Raw genomic sequence first — 17,412 nt, 5'->3', positions numbered from 1 at the left:
TGGAGTATAGTCAAGAGCTGCCAGTGTAGCCTCCAGAAAAATCTGTGGCCCAAGAGTCTTAATATTAGTTCAAGTTATACCACTGGACAAACTTAAAAGAAAGTTAATCCAACATTTTGGAATTCATTTTTTTTCTTTTTCCCCTCAAATGACCTATTCTGTGATGAAGACCATTGCTGACAGAAATAAAGTTATTTAAAGGAAATAAATATCAAGAGGATTATGCCATTGCCAGTTAGCAACTATTTGGGATTATTTTGATCTTTTTTAATATATTTTAATATTTACTAGTTTTTACATATTTTAATTTAATGAGTATAATATCCACAAACTGATCACACCTGGGTAATCAGTTCTGAGATAAAAAAAGGGAATATTATCAGAACCTTCCAGAAATCCTGGTTTGTACTTTCCTTAGCCCTCATTTCATCATGAAAAAGCTAACTGGAAGCTCTGAGTCCATGGGTGGATCTCATCAAATATACACTTATGCAGCATTACTATATAAGCTACTGTCAGCATGGCTCCCAAAGTCTTTCCTCTTGGATTTGTCTTCTAATCTTTTGTGTGAAGGGTGACTTCTTGGCTTTCAGCACAATGGGAGACTAGTAAAGTCACTAATCCCTCTAAATACCATATCTTACACTTATCCTCAAATATGCCTCACAGCCCAAAGTCCAAAATTACAATTTCCAGAGAATAAACTTCCATTTTTTTTTTCATGTGTTGGAGTAAGACTATTCTACAAAACACTAAAGAATATGCAATCCTCCTTGCTTCCTACTCAAGCTTTGAAACAATCCTCCTACTATTAATAGTTCTTTGAACTCTAGAGACAAAATTACCTATTTTGATTTTTCTAAATCTAGAGCCCTCAGGAAATTTTGTGTATGCTTATCAGCTTTCACCTTCTAGGATAAGATTCAATTTTCTTAGATCTAATAAATCATTTATTACTTATTGCTTTCCAGATTTTAATTTTTTAAATTGCTGTCTGTTGCTTTTTTCATTTTTGTATATACACATTTCACTGTCATTAGAGTATGGAGGAAAGTGAAAGTGAAATTTGCTCAGTCGTGTCCAGTTCTTTGCGACTCCATGGATTATACAGTCCATGAAATTCTTCAGGCTAGAATACTGGAGTGGTTGCTTTTCCCTTCTCCAGGGGAATCTTCCTAACAAGGGATTAAACCCAGGTCTCCCACAATGCAGGCAAATTATTTACGAGATGAGTCACAAGGAAAGCCCAAGAATACTGGAATAGGTAGCTTATCCCTTCTCCAGCAGATCTTTCAGATCAAGGAATGGAACCAGGGACTCCTGCATGGCAGACAGATTCTTTACTAACTGAGCTATGAGGGAAGCCCAGAGTATGGAGGAAGCCAAAATAAATGTGTGTTGCATTCAATATTGCCTTTATGCTCAGAAATCTTCTAATTGTTATCCAATTAGAAAAGTAGCATCCAACTGTTTGTGACCCTATGGACTATAACCTGCCAGATTCTTGTCCATGGGATTCTCCTGATAAGAAGAGGAGCAGGCTGCCTTGCCCTCCTCAAGGGGGTTGTCCTAACCCAGGGATCAAATCTCCATCTCCTGTGTCTCTTGCATTGCCGGCAGATTTTTTACCCACTGAGCCACCTGGGAAGCCATATCTATATATCTATATCTACCTATCTGTCTACCTATCTATATCTATGTCTATATATATATTTTGAGACTTAATTTCTATTTTTTTTATCTTTATGTTCTACTTTTTAAGAGATTTACTACTCTGTTAGCCTTTAAATTGAATGGTTATTTTGTTAAAATAAATTTGACTTTCCAGAGCTTCTTCATATTCATGAATTGTTTTTTTTTTTTTCATGCCATATCCTTACTTCATGGACACAATACTTTCTCTTATTTCTGTAATAATTAAAAGTTTGGTCATTGGCTTCTGCTTCTGCCATTGTACCTTTCCTGTGGGTTCCCTTTGAGAAGATGCAGTTAATATTAATTCATTGATTTCTCATGAGAGATTTCCTTTTAAAAGTCAAGTATTGCTTGACTCTATTCATGATTTTTGGACATAAGACACTAAAAAACTGACTAGTTGTTCTCTATGAGTGGGAATGAGACTTACTGACTTGTAAGTTAACCTACACAATCATCAGTTAAATTGATTTGTTTTTAGATCAACTGCTCTCTAAGTGTCAACAGCAATAACAATGACAACAACAAAGATGCCCAATAAATGTGCATTAAATAAAAATATATATATATATATATATATATATATACACACTGGATTGGGTTGCCATATATTCCTCAGGGGATCTTCCAACCCAGGGATTATACTCAGGTCTCCCGCATTGCAGGCAGATTCTTTACCGTCTGAGCCACCAGGGAAGCCCATGAATACATAAGTGGGTAGCTTATCCCTTCTCCAGGGGATCTCCTGACCCAAGAATCGGAGTCTCCTGCATTGCAGGCAGATTCTTTACCAGCTGAGTGTAGATTTTTCTATATTCATTTTTAAAATTAATTTATTTTTTATTGAAGGAAAACTTTTACAGTATTTTGCTGTTTTCTGCCAAACCTCAGCATGAATCAGCCATAGGAATACATATATTCCCTCCCTTTGAAACTCCCTCCCGTCTCCCTCCCCATCTCACCCCTTTAGGTTGACACAGAGCCATTGTTTGAGTTTCCTGAGCCATATAGCAACATCGTTCATTATTAGAGAAATGCAAATCAAAACTACAAGAAGATATCACTTCACACGGGTAAGAATGGCCCTCATCAAAAAGTCTACAAACAATAAATGCTCTATTCATTTTACTATTTATTTAACCCTGTCCTCAACCTTGCTCTTGACTATGCATGAGAGACCAGTTGTATGTATTTGTGGCAGACCTTGGTGTGGTTCATTCCCTCACTGTACAAATTCTTAAACAAATTCCCTGTTATTAGCATGAGTTTCACGCCCACCTTCCCTGTGACCTGTGTCTTTAAGCTTTGAGGCTCTCAGAAGAGCATAAAATGTGAATTGCCTTACTTATCCTCGCCACCTATTCCTTTATCATTTGTAAGAATATATAACTCCTTACTTTTTTGTAAGGATATATAGCTCCTTCATAACTTTTCTTATCCTTTGATATCATCAATTTTTCACTTGTCTTTTCTCTTCCAAAGATATGCTGGAAGAACTCCTTTATTGCTGCCTCTTCCCCCACCTTTCTTTGTCTGTATTGACTTTATAACTACAACTTTGGCAGAGTTACATGCTTTACAAACATGTAAGCAGTTTGAGGACATGTGCCATATTATGTTTAGAGCCGGACACGACTGAAGCGACTTAGCACAGCAGCAGCAGCCATATTATGTTTAGTTTTATTTTTTCATCAGAATAAAATATAAAAGCAGCTCATATAACTCAACATCAAAAAAAAAAAAAAAATCAAAAGACCTAAATAGACTATTTTCCCAAAGAGGACATGAACATGGGCCAATAGGTACATGTAAATTTCTTCAACATGGCTAATCATCAAGGAAATGCAAATCAAAACTACAATGAGGTATCACTCCTTATTTGTCAGAATGACTATCTTCAAAAAACCACAGATAAAATACTCAATAAGAATGTGGAGCAGAGAGATATCCCATACACTGTTGGTGGTAATGTAATTGGAGCAGGCACTGTGGGAAATATATAAGGGAATACCAGGCTCAGTGCTCAGTTACTAAGTTATATCTGACTCTTTACCACTCCATGGATTGTAACCTTGCAGGCTCCACTGTCCATGGGATTGTCCATTCAAGAATACTAGAGTCAGTTTCCATTTTCTTCTCTGGGGGGTCTTTCTGACCCAGGGACTGAACCTGCATCTCCTACATTGTTAAGTGGACTCTTTACCACTTAAGTGACCTAGGAAGCCCACCCAATGGAATACTACTTAGCCATAAAAAGGATGAAATTTTGCCATTTGCAGCAATGTGAACAGACTTGGAGGAAATTATACTAAGTGAGATAAGTCAGACAGGGAAAGACAAATCATGTGTGATATCATTTATATGTGGAATCTAAGAAAGGCAACAAATTAGTGAATATAATAAAACAGAAGTATACTGATGAATTTAGAACATAAACTACTGATTATCATTGGGAAGGGAGAATGGGGGAGGGTCAATTTAGGGATAGGGAGTTAAGAACTACAAACTATTATATATAAAATAAGCAACAAAGACATAATGTACCACACAGGGAACATAGCCAATGTTTTATAATAACTATAAATGGAGTATAACCTTTAAAAATTGTGAATCACTATATACTACATCTGTAACATATAATATTATACATCAACCATGCTTCAGTAAATATAAACAAGAAAAAAAAGTGGTCATTTTGTCCAGTTTGAGTGTCCTTTCCTCCTCTTATCTCTCTTGAGATTTCCTATTATCTTTCAAAATGTTGACTCTATTGGGAATCATCCCTTCTAATAAGTCTTCCCTAGTCTGCAAAGAATGAATCCTTATTCTGTACTCTTTTTTCATATTGCATATATATTTATTATTGCGGATGGCATCACTGACTCGATGGATGTGAGTCTGAGTGAACTTGATGGACAGGGAGGCCTGGCATGCTGCAATTCATGGGGTCGCAGAGTTGGACACGACTGAGCGACTGAACTGAACTGAACTGACCACAATTTTTGTCAGTATTTGTTCATTTCAAGCAGAAACTCAATCTTATCTGTGTTTTCATCTCCTAGAGCTAATACACCTAACAGAATCAGAACTCCACAAATATTTATTAAGAAGAAATGAACTGAATGTTTTTTTCCAGGAATGATAGAGATGAACGAAAAGGATGATGTTGGTCAGGTGATGTTAGCCATTTTTACATAGCAACAAAGCCCAGAAAATTTTATTCTGATTTCTCATGTGTTGGTTTTACTATGCAGAAAGAAAAGTACAAACGAAACAAGGACCAAAAAAAAAAAAAATAGATTCTCTTATAAAGGTTTGGAAATATATACCCAAATCAGAACCAATAATCAATTGAATTTACTCCATTAGCTTTAGACCATGCAGTAGACCATTTAGATGATTGACCAAGCGGAAAATCTGAGTAGATTATCTAGTCAACCTTTTTAAATTATCAACATTTTTTCATTAGATACTATAGCAATAAAGATGCATCAGTTTTTCCAACTACACTTTTATCCTGAATATTTATATATATCAGCATGTGATCCAAGGTCAAATACTGTCCTATATTTTAAACAAGGGATAGTTCATCATTTCATAGAGGCTGGGAAAAATTTTTCCCTATATGGTAGCTGATTTTTAGGTTTTCACACTTTCAGCAAAAACTTGCTTTTTAAAGAAAAAAAATAACACCTAGACATTGTAGAAAATATCTTCTGGTTTGAAGATAAAGGAAAAAATGAGGTAGTAAGTGAAAAACGGTTTGCTTTCCTGTCAACCTTCAAAGAGGTGATTTTTCTCTGGTCTGCTTGGCAATAAGATTTATTTTGATTCAGTTCTATCAGCAATAGGCTGAAGTGCCATGGGTTTTGTTGTTGTTTCTGTTTGTTTTGTTTTTGTTTAGTTTGAAAGTAATTAAATCTAATATTGCCACGTAGCTTGTAGCTGCAATAGAATAAGAAAGCCACCTTGCAGGTGGGGTCAGGATCACTAAGTTCCACTACTATTGATTGGGGGCAGTTATAGTCTTGCTGGTTGAATTTTAAATGTGGCTTGATGTATTCAGTTATGTGTGATCATCTAAATACAACTCCAGGCATTTTAGCAATTAGAAAAAACAAAAAAAGGCAATTTCTCTGAAGATAGTTAGAAATGTGAACTGTTCGTCAAATGAACAGAATATGTTTTCTTTTCCAGAGAGAATAAGATAGAGACAGGAAGAAGATTCAATAGTTAGCACTATTATACAATTAACCTTTCTACATTTAAAAAAACTAGCCTTTGTTCTATGAGTTGAAATAAAACTAGGGTTATTTAATTGATAAGTTTAGCTTGAAAATGGTTGAATTTTTAAGAAATATATGTTGGCAAAAGTGCTGTGATTGAGAAAATATATCTGTATTTCATATATATCTGCATTCATAGAATATAATTAATATTCAATATGTATTGTGTTCTCTCTATAAAGGTTTCTAACGCCCAACTGATTGAATAGAAATTAGGACATATGTTTTAAACACCCTTTTCTAACCTAAACTGAAACAGCAAGAATGTCTAGTCACTAGAGGGCAGCCATCATCTGTTACAGTCCATAAAGATCTTCCTGGATATTTAAGTCCAATTGTGGATGTGAAAGCCATGATTTAAAATCAGTAAGCTGTTTTTCAGCTGTACTTATTTTGGAAAGAGGGCACTAACATCCTTGTTTATACAACCTATCAGAAATGATCTGATTAAAAGGCAAAGCAAACAGACCATGGCAATCCTGTTTGTATAAAATTTCATGTAAATATATACCCTAGTTATTATAGAAAAAAAATGAATGTGATAAAAGAGAAAGTTTTCACTTAAAAGACAGGGTTCATTCACATTTCTATTAGTTTGCCGTTCTTACCAGGAACCCAAAGTTCCAAGAAAAGAAAAGGAAATCCCTGAACAAGTAACTGTGGAATGCCTATGAAGCTCCTCAATTTTTTTTTCAATATATTTCCAGCTTCAGAATGCATACAGGTCTACTGGAAGAACTTGGAAATCAAAAGCAAATGAATACCTCATATCAACAGTGTTACTAGGATTTTGTAACTGGAGTAAATGTACTTCATGCCAACCTTAAAACAAGCACTGCCAAGTAAGCCTTACACACGGTAGAGTTTAAATCTTCTGCCTTTAAAAGAGAAGGCAATGGCACCCCACTCCATTACTCTTGCCTGGAAAATCCCATGGACGGAGGAGCCTGGTGGGCTGCAGTCCATGGGGTCGCTAAGAGTCAGACATGACTGAGCGACTTCACTTTCACTTTTCACTTTCATGCATTGGAGGAGGAAATGGCAACCCACTCCAGTGTTCTCGCCTGGAGAAACCCAGGGACGGGGGAGCCTGGTGGGCTGCCATCTATGGGGTCGCGCAGAGTCGGACACGACTGTGCAGCAGCCGCCTTTAAAGATAACTCTGCCTGGCTAATTTAAATTAAAGTGCTCATTAGCACTATGTGGACATTTCAGCTTCTGTCCTTTCCCTTAAGAACCACTCATCAACCTATTTAAAAATCATCTGCAGATCTGTTGAGCTCAGTAGGGATCAGTAATAAGCACACATTGTAGCCCATGGTTATTTACCATCTCTTATACTGGTGGGACGATATTCTACATCACCTTTTGTGAAGTATACAAGAAAAATACTGTAGTTGGTGAGAATATCCTGCTAAAAAAGTTATGTTTTCATTTATTGCTTTGATCCACAGAAAATTCTACAGCTAGTTTTTATTCTACTGGACACAAGGAAGTCCAGTCGAAAGAATATGGGGAGACAAACATTTGATTTTGTATGTAGTAGAAAAAGAATTCTAAACACAAGCTTTATTCATATTATGTCTCATGACTGCAAGAGATTAATTCTTCTTGGATGAATAAATGATGAATAAATAAGTGAATCGGTTAGTCTGATATTCATGTAAGACGGCACTTTGAAGGAATATATATGACAGAATACACACATGCTCACTATTTTTATTTTTTCAGGTATCTATAAATGATGCTTCCTTTAATCATAATTTAAAACTGTTAAAGAATTCTTATGAGCTTTTAGCTATTTTATGTTCATTCCAATCAACATTCACTGAGAGTAAAACTACAATCATGTGAAGGTTCAGACAGTTTTAAAGAGATTCTCAACCACTATTCTCATGGACCCTAGTTAGATTTCAAATAGCTATTGATAACAAAACAGTGCTTGTCATGACCTATCTACAATTCTGAATTTTACCACTTTGTAAAATGGATCAGATACATGAATAATAGGTTTAGACAGTTATAAAAAATATTTACTGTGCTAACCCCAAAGTTTAATTTTTTCCATGTATTTTATAGTGTTCAACAATATTTTTGATATATTTTTATACTTGAATTAAAATGAAACATACCAAAGTCACCACAAAATTAAAGTTAATTAAGTTCCCCAAAAGTAAGAGTGCAGCTTAAATTTAAAAGAGCGCTTGATTTGACTTGACCTGACTTAGTTCTGGGTGTGTTCTAATATACTGTGTGACCTTAAGCAAGGCTGACTTACTTCTCTTGACTTCTTTTCTCATCTATAAAGTGAGGCAGATTAGACAGACTGGCTGATTTGATAGATCCATTTCTACTTTCCTAGTCATCTCTCTCTCTGGTACCTATGTGATTCCACCTTGCATGGTCATATATATACTTGCTAAGTCCCCCCTTGTATGATATACACTGTCTTCAAAAGCAAAGAACATTTCAGTCATCTTCTCTCCGGAAACATAGATACCAAAGGAACCAGCACATAGCAGATAGGAACACAAATAAATATTGGTGTGAGTAAACAGGCTATAGGAGTGTTGTTGTCTTCTTATAGAGACAGAAGTGAATTTCTCTGTGCCTCTTTCTATTACCATTCAAAACAGCTCAGAGATTAAAAAATAGATATGCAGAACTTCACTGAAAAGTTTTAGCTTCTATTCTGTGATGTTTTCAGTTACCAAAATTTCAAAAATTCTTTTCTTTGTGTGTTCAGTCATGTCCGACTCTTTGCACACCCATGGACTGTAGCCCGCCAGGCTCTTCTGTCTGCAGAATTTTTCAGGCAAGAATACAGGAGTGGGTTGTGATTTCCTACTCCAGAGGATTATTGACTACAGCCCAGCGAAGCTGCACTCTATTCTCCATTTTTCAAACTTCTCACTTATATCTGATGACTTCTGGATATTTTAATTTTTGTTATGCAATTATCTCTAACCAGAAATATTAATATGTGAATCAACCACATAGACATTGAATTTATTAAAAGTAGTAGCACTGTGCATATTTTATATATCTTCCCCTTGTATGAGTCTGAGAGAAAAAGAAATCTTCGGAAAACAAACATATCCATATGTCCAGGTATTTTCTACCATTTCTTGAAGCTTAAGGCAGAGAAAGTATTTCAGACGTAAAGAAAGGGATGTCCCATACACTGTGACATTTCATCTTTGTGGGTTTTCTATTCATTATTTTAAAAATCAAAAATAAAGCCAAAATTTAAATTGCTCTAATCCCTATGTAAGTTCAAATAATAATAATTTATTATAAATATCATTCAAACAGCAATAAACAAATTGAAACAGGCTTATGGCAAAAAGTAAGACAGGTCTTAAATTTTAATCTTTCTCTGTTTCTTAAACTCGAGGTGTTTATATAAGGGAATGGGATTAGACGTTTAGTTTTATCAATTTCATTGTGTGTAAACTAATAACAAAAGCACCACATATGCAATCCGTGAAATCATAAATATCTGTGTGAGAAGATAACCTTCGCAAAGCCATTTTCTTTTACTTGAAATTCTTTCCTGCTCTGGCCATAAGGTTGAAGAAACCACTCAAGATTCTGACAACCAACTACAGTGGCCCATCTGTCTGCAAAACCATCTCCACTTCCCTCTTTTGTATATTTTTTCTCTTATTTACCATGACACTCTCAAGGCCTTTTCATAATTCCCAGAGCATTCACACATGGGACATAGAGGACTGTCCCCTGTCTGCCCTTATTTGATGTGGTTGGTAAGCTTGTCCTGGAGTAAGTTTCTCTTCCCTGGGGAGAACCACCTGATAAGACTGTGCTGCGTCCTGTCTCAAAGGAGAGAACAAATGTCGTAGCCTTAAATTGACTGGGCTAGGGGTTAAATGCTGAAGTGGCCCTGGTACCTGGAGATCCTGCATCCTTGACCTTCAAGCTGCTGGGCCTGTGAAGGACTGCTGAGCTGCTGGAGGTGTAACAAAGAGACTCAGTGGGGATAAGAATTTTTAATGATTTATGGAACTTTGCTCAGATCTGAGAACTATGTTTTTTCATTATAGGACATTTTAGAAATTATTGCAATATGGAACTTCTGTTAACTGCTTGGTAAAAAAAAATATGTACAATAATGTTTATTATTATCAAGACATGCAACATGCATATGTCTCCCATGCATCCTGTTTTCTATGAATCTGAAGTATAGAACATTGTACTGACAGATGTCATTATCTCCATCATCACAGTAATAGCTAACATTTATCTAGCATTTACCATGTGTCAATTACTGTGCTCAGAACCTGCTATGTGTTTCTGTATGTAATCCCCACAATAACTTACATTATTTAAACCACATTATAATCTCCAATGTTCTTACCATTATTACTTTTCATCTTGCAGGTGAGGAAAATTATGACTAGGCAGGTTATGACCTAGCCCATAGCCAAATAGCTTATGATTGGCAAAGAACAATTTAACACTATTGCTGCTGTCATAGCTTGTAGTTCAAAGAATGAGCGAGCATACTACTCATCCCTGAAAATTTGGAGAACTACTACAATGCACTAGGCATGGATGGAAAGGACATGGGAGATGAAATTCCCAGAATGAGAATGTAAGGGTCAAACAGACTACTAAGGTCCCTACACTTCTACACCTACAGATACTATTCTTAGAACATTGGATGCAGTGCAGTCACTTAGTAAACAGAGAAGAATAAAAATGCTCTGGCCCTTATTAGAGGATAAGATGCAAACACTTGCGTTCACCCATTTGAACCTGTTAAAAAGTAACTCATCACAAGATAAAATGTGCATTCCATTTTGGGGGGATGGTATATCATGAAGCTTAAAAATAATAACACAAAGACAGACAGCCACTTTCTGGTTGCAAAACTAGTGTCAAAGTATGTGATATTTCTAAGACCTACAGATAATAATAATCTTACCTAGTACACAGCATTGTCGTTCAGTTCAGTTGAGGTCAATCACTCAGTCACGTTCAACTCTTTGCAATCCCATGGACTGCAGCATGCCAGGCTTCCCTGGCCATCACCAACTCCCGGAGCTTGCTCAAACTCATGTCCATCGAGTCAGTGATGACATCCAGCCATCTCATCCTCTGTCACCCCTTTGTCCTCCTGCCTTCAATCTTTCCCAACAGAGTCTTTCCCAATGAGTCAGTTCTGCACATCAGGTAGCCAAAGTATTGGAGCTTCAGCATGAGTCCTTCCAATGAATATTCAGGACTGATTTCCTTTAGGACTGAATGGCTTGATCTCCTTGTAGTCCAAGGGACTCTCAAGAGCCTTCTCCAATACCACAGTTCAAATGTATCAATTCTTCAGCACTCAGCTTTCTTTAAGTCCAACTCTAACATACATACTTGACTACTGGAAAAACCATAGCTTTGACTAGACAGACCTTTGTTGGCAACAGCATAGTTGTTCAGTTCAGTTCAGTTCACTTGCTCAATCATGTCCGACTCTTTGTGACCCCATGAATCGCAGGATGCCAGTCCTCCCTGTCCATCACCAACACCTGGAGTTCACCCAGACTCATGTCCATCGAGTCGGAGATGCCATCCAGCCATCTCATCCTCTGTCATCCCCTTCTCCTCCTGCCCCCAATCCCTCCCAGCATCAGGGTCTTTTCCAGAGAGTCAACTCTTCACATGAGATGGCCAAAGTATTGGTGTTTCAGCTTCAGCATCAGTCCTTCCAATGAACACCCAGGACCAATCTCCTTTAGAATGGCCTGGTTGGATCTCTTCACAGTCCTGCTACTGCTAAGTCACTTCAGTCGTGTCCGACTCTGTGTGACCCCATAGATGGCAGCCCATCAGGCTCCCCCATCCCTGGGATTCTCCAGGCAAGAACACTGGAGTGGGTTGCCATTTCCTTCTCCAATGCATGAAAGTGAAAAGTGAAAGTGAAGTCACTCAGTCATGTCCGACTCTTTGTGAGCCCATGGACCGCAGCCTACCCAGGCTCCTCTGTCCATGGGATTTTCCAGGCAAGCGTACTGGAGTGGGGTGCCATTGCCTTCTTACAGTCCTAGGGACTCTCAAGAGTCTTCTCCAACACCACAATTCAAGCATCATTCTTTGGCACTCAGCTTTCTTCACAGTCCAACTCTCACATCCATACATGACCACTGGAAAAAACATAGCCTTAACTAGATACACCTTTTTTGGCAAAGTAATGTCTCTGCTTTTGAATATGCTATCTAGGTTGCTCATAACCTTTCTTCCAAAGAGTAAGCGTCTTTTGATTTCATGACTGCAGTCACCATCTGCAGTGATTTTGGAGCCCACAAAAATAAAGTCTGACACTGTTTCCACTGTTTCCCCATCTATTTCCCATGAAGTGATGGGACCAGATGGCATGATCTTCGTTTTCTGAATGTTGAGCTTTAAGCCAACTTTTTTGCTCTCCTCTTTCACTTTCATCAAGAGGTTTTTTAGCTCCTCTTCACTTTCTGCCACAAGAGTAGTGTCATCTGTATATCTGAGGTTATATTGCTCTTGGCAATCTTGATTCCAGCTTGTGCTTCTTCCAGTCCAGTGTTTCTCATGATGTACTCTGCATATAAGTTAAATAAGCAGGGTGACAATATACAGCCTTGACGTACTCCTTTTCCTATTTGGAACCAGTCTGTTGTTCCATGTCCAGTTCTAACTGTTGCTTCCTGACCTGCATATAGGTTCTCAAGAGTCAGGTCAGGTGGTCTGGTATTCCAATCTCTTTCAGAATTTTCCACAGTTTATTGTGATCCACACAGTCAAAGGCTTTGGCATAGTCAAGAAGGCAGAAATAGATGTTTTTCTGGAACTCTCTTGCTTTTTCCATGATCCAGTGGATGTTGGCAATTTGATCTCTGGTTCCTCTGCCTTTTCTAAAACCAGCTTGAACATCAGATAGTTCATGGTTCATGTATTGATGAAGCCTGGCTTGGAGAATTTTGAGTGTTACTTTACTAGCATGTGAGATGAGTGCAATTGTGTGGTAGTTTGAGCTTTCTTTGGCATTGCCTTTCTTTGGGCTTGGAATGAAAACTGACCTTTTCCAGTCCTGTGGCCACTGCTGAGTTTTCCAATTTTCTGGCATATTGAGTGCAGCACTTTCACAGCATCATCTTTCAGGATTTGAAATAGCTCAACTGGAATTCCATCTCCTCCACTAGCTTTGTTCATAGTGATGCTTTCTAAGGCCCACTTGACTTCACACTCCAGGATGTCTCGCTCTAGGTGAATGATCACACCATCGTGATTATCTTGGTCTTGAAGATCTTTTTTGTATAGTCCTTCTGTGTATTCTTGCCACCTCTTAATATTTTCTGCTTCTGTTAGGTCCCTACCATTTCTGTCCTTTATTGAGCCCATCTTTGCATGAAATGTTCCCTTGGTATCTCTAATTTTCTTGAAAACATCTCTAGTCTTTCCCATTCTGTTGTTTTCCTCTATTTTTTTGCTTTGATCGCTGAGGAAGGCTTTCTTATGTCTTTTTGCTATTCTTTGGAACTCTGCATTCAGATGCTTATATCTTTCCTTTTCTCTTTTGCTTTTTGCTTCTCTTCTTTTCACAGGTATTTGTAAGGCAAGAGATGGCAAGAGTGAATGTCGACTTTCTAAGAATCAGTGAAATAAAATGAACTGGAATGGGTGAATTTAACTCAGATGACCATTATTTCTACTAATGAGGGCAGGAATCCCTTAGGAGAAATGGAGTAGCCATCATGGTCAACAAAAGAGTCCGAAATGCAGTACTTGGATGCAATCTCAAAAACAACAGAATGATCTCTGTTCGTTTCCAAGGCAAATCATTCAATATCACAGTCATCCAAATCTATGCCCCAACCAGTAACATTGAAGAAGCTGAAGTTGAACGGTTATATGAAGACCTGCAAGACCTTCTAGAACTAACGCCCCCAAAAGATGTCCTTTTCACTAGAGGGACTGGAATGCAAAAGTAGGAAGTCAAGAAACACCTGGAGTAACAGGCAAATTTGGCCTTGGAATGGGGAATGAAGCAGGGCAAAGACTAATAGAGTTTTGCCAAGAAAATTCATTGGTCATAGCAAACACCCTCTTCCAACAACACAAGAGAAAACTCTACACATGGACATCACCAGATGGTCAACACCAAAATCAGATTGATTATATTCTTTGCAGCCAAAGATGGAGAAGCTCTATACAGTCACCAAAAACAAAATCAGGAGCTGACTGTGGTTGAGATCATGAACTCCTTATTACCAAATTCAGACTGAAAATGAAGAAAAGCACTAGACCATTCAGGTATGACCTAAATCAAATCCCTTATGATTATACAGTGGAAGTGAGAAATTGATTTAAGGGACTAGATCTGATAGATAGAGTGCCTGATGAACTATGGAATGAGGTTTGTGACATTGTACAGGAAACAGGGATCAAGACCATCCCCATGGAAAAGAAATGCAAAAAGCATAGTTGTTAGGTTTAAATAAATTATTTCATACAATAGGTTTAAAGAATACCTGAAAGACACAGCACAAGCTTTCCATAAACATCAGTGATTCTGATGGTTGTCTTTCACTTTATAAAAAATCTCTGATGTAAAGGGCTATTAAAAGTCATCCACTTTTAATAAACTCACACAACACAGGAACTCCAACTACGAAATCTTGGGTGGAGATTTCTACATTTCCTAGAAAAGAGCACAGCTCACTATTTCACAAAATATCTTTTTTTTTTTTTTTTTCCCTAAGTCAGGACACTTCTAAATGCCAAATGTCTTCTCTATCCTGAGTTAAAATCAGTGCCTCTGTAATTTCCCTCCATTAATCTGGAGCTTCACAGACACATCCATTTTCTCATGAACAGCAGGTTTTCAAACTTTCTAAAACCTCTGAATTATTTGTGTACATGTTCTCTCCTTCTCAAGAGGAATTTGCCCCTTTATTTTAACTACTTCTCCTATGATATAATTTCAAGATACTTCCTCTTATTATTCATTATTCTTTGGTATTTTCAATTTGAAAATATCCATCCTAAAATGGGGTATAGAGAATGAAAGACAATATTTCAGGTGGAGCCTGCATCTCAAAGAATAATGGAATCTGTGCCATTCATGCTCTAGATATTAATACTAATATAAACTGACAATTTATTATATATCGATGACTAGGGAGAAATTTTGTCAGCTGAAACTTGTGAGCATTTTCCATTGAAATATTTGTGAAAAAAATTTTGATCTCTATACATATTTTCATTAATTCTTGTTTCTTATTGTTTTTATCATTCAGCTTCTCAAGATATTTATGTATTCTCTCATAAAATTTGCTTCATATCCACTCTTTTTTATTATCTATGTATTTAATAAGCATGGTTTTATACTTTTAATATAGGAATTGAGAAAATTAGAAATGATATAAGGCTGAAACACAGTTTAGAGATTTTTTTCTATGTGGACATCCATTCAATACTCAAAACTATACATGACTACCATGATAAAATCAGTTATGGTTCTTCCCAAGTATGAAGCTTCAAAATGCATATATTTTTTGACTCAGCAGTCCCATTTCTTAAAATCTATCTTGCAAAATAAAAGCAAATGTATATACATATTATGCTCACTTATTTAAATTTATTTGGAATTTGTTTAATAAGCACATACATACATTTAATCCACATTATATTAATATGTTACAATACAATATAATATATTTATTACTATTTATAATACATATGCTCATTTTAGCATGTTTATAGAGTGGGGTTACATATTTTCTGAAGCTTAGGCTAATGATAAACATTCTTAAAATTTCCTTAAATGTTATAATCACTCATCACTGAGACATGCTTGCTGCTGCTACTGCTACTAAGTCACTTCAGTCGTGTCTGGCTCTGTGCGACCCCATAGATGGCAGCCCACCAAGCTCCCCACTGGGATTTTCCAGGCAGGAACACTGGAGTGGGTTGCCATTTCCTTATCGGGCATAAAAGTGAAAAGTGAAAGTGAAGTCGCTCAGTGTCCGACTCCTAGCGACCCCATGGACTGCAGCCTACCAGGCTCCTCCGTCCATGGCATTTTCCAGGCAAGAGTGCTGGAGTGGGGTGCCATTGTCTTCTCTGAGAGACATGCTTACACTGTGATAATTTCAAGAAAGTGAAAGTTCTCTGATATTATTCTCCTATTGCATTCTTATTCCTAAATATATGAATCAGACCCAGTTAAAATTGCCTACAATATATAAATAAAAAATATCTTCTCTTTGCTCTTTTCTTTACCGTATAAGAAATCATGATATGTTGATAGGTAAGATATCATATAATTGTTTAAAAGGGTAAAGTAGAGCTACATATGTTGATGTGTTGACTTACACACATGCATGCACACATGAACGATTATTTACAAAGATGGGTACATGGTGAAGAGAGAGAAGAATTAGATTACTAAACGTATACCCCTTCAGACCACACAGTGTTGGAATCTTTATAATGACAATACATTAACTTTAAAAATACTAAGTATAATCATGAAGGTGAAAGTGAAAGTCACTCAGTAGTGTCCGACTCTGCGACCCCATGGACTACACAGTCCATGAAATTCTCCAGGCCAGAATACTGGAGTGGGTAGCCTTTCCCTTCTCCAGGGGATCTTCCCAACTCAAGATCGAACCTAGGTCTCCTGCATTGCAGGTGGATTCTTTACCAGCTGAGCCACAAGGGGAGCCCCTAGTATATAATCTTAGGAATCAGAAATTAATGATGTTTTGTGTTTCATGTTTTTTGAAGCATTTATGAAAATATTTAGTGGTATAATAATAACTACATTTAATTCAGCAGACATTTAACATTTGGCCTGCAGAATTTCAATGTAGATAAATCTCATCCATTCATTTGATGAAACAAGCTGCATAGTCAGGAAGATAGAAAGGTATAGAATTAATTCTTCCTTTAGACATACAGTAAACTACAAAAGAGAACTGTCATTAACCCAGGCCTCAAAGAAGCCAATGGATCCATGAACTCTGACAATATCTTTTAGGCAAATTGGACAGCATGTTCCAAGACAAGGAAGCTTATGTGAGCATGATATATTGAACAGTACCCTAGCTCGGCTATGGCATCAGCTAAATGGTACTAGGGGAGCTGGTACTGGAATTGTAAACTAGTGCTACAATCGAGAGGTCCACACAAAGCATCCTAAGATGTGTGGAAGATAAATCTCAAGAGAGACTGGCTGGGGTCAAGTGTATAGAAGACTGCTAAAATAATCTAGTAGAGAGATGATGACTTCGTGGGCAGGGCAGTGGCAGCGAAGACAGAGAGGAGCAGACAGATTCATGAGATGAGTCAGAGTCTAAGAACAAGTTTTTTCAGTCCCTGGGGAGGTAATCAATCTGAGTCTGGTAATGTGAACTCTTTGAACTAGCTAAGTGCTCCCTTACTA

This window comes from Budorcas taxicolor, chromosome 3 (genome assembly GCF_023091745.1).
Source record: "Budorcas taxicolor isolate Tak-1 chromosome 3, Takin1.1, whole genome shotgun sequence".
In the NCBI taxonomy this organism is placed as follows: Eukaryota; Metazoa; Chordata; class Mammalia; order Artiodactyla; family Bovidae; genus Budorcas; species Budorcas taxicolor.
The sequence above is the reverse complement of the archived record's forward strand: the minus strand, read 5'-3'. Positions refer to the sequence as shown.